We start from the raw sequence: 671 nt of genomic DNA on the forward strand, positions 1-671 counted from the left end.
GTGTGTGAGCACGTCCCCGCGTGTCTGTATGTCTGTGTATGTGTGTGAGAGCACGTCCCCGCGTCTGTATGTCTGTGTATGTGTGTGTGAGCACGTCCCCGCATGTCTGTATGTCTGTGTATGTGTGTGTGAGCACGTCCCCGCGTGTCTGTATGTCTGTGTATGTGTGTGAGAGCACGTCCCCGCGTGTCTGTATGTCTGTGTATGTGTGTGTGAGCACGTCCCCGCATGTCTGTATGTCTGTGTATGTGTGTGAGCACGTCCCCGCATGTCTGTATGTCTATGTATGTGTGTGTGAGCATGTCCCCGCACACGCGTCTCTATGTCTGTGTATGTGTATGTGAACACATCTCCGTGTGCGCCTGTGAGCATGTCCCCGCGTGTCTGTATGTCTGTGTATGTGTGTGTGTGTGAGCACATTCCCACGCGCACGTCTGTGTGTGTGAGAGCACATCCCCGCGTGTGTCTGTATGTCTGTGTATGTGTGTGTATGAGAGCACGTCCCCATGCTGGCACGCGTGTGTGTGTATCTGTATCTGTGTCTGTGTATGTGTGTGTGAGCACATCCCCACGTGTGTCTGAGCACGTCCCCGCATGCATGTGTCTGTGTATGTGTGTGAGAGCATGTCCCCGCACGTGTGTCTGTGAATGTGTGTCTGAGCACATCCCTG

General features: G+C 53.9%; 1 protein-coding gene across 1 annotated transcript in view; it reads left to right on the forward strand.

The window, feature by feature from the left end:
- LOC109925539 (low-density lipoprotein receptor-related protein 1-like) overlaps nt 1–671 on the forward strand; it is a 13,955-nt gene that overhangs the window by 10,755 nt on the left and 2,529 nt on the right. The gene's annotated exons all lie outside the window — the stretch shown is intronic.

The sequence above is a fragment of the Rhincodon typus genome, unplaced genomic scaffold (assembly GCF_021869965.1).
Source record: "Rhincodon typus isolate 14 unplaced genomic scaffold, sRhiTyp1.1 hic_rhity00000077, whole genome shotgun sequence".
NCBI lineage: Eukaryota > Metazoa > Chordata > Chondrichthyes > Orectolobiformes > Rhincodontidae > Rhincodon > Rhincodon typus.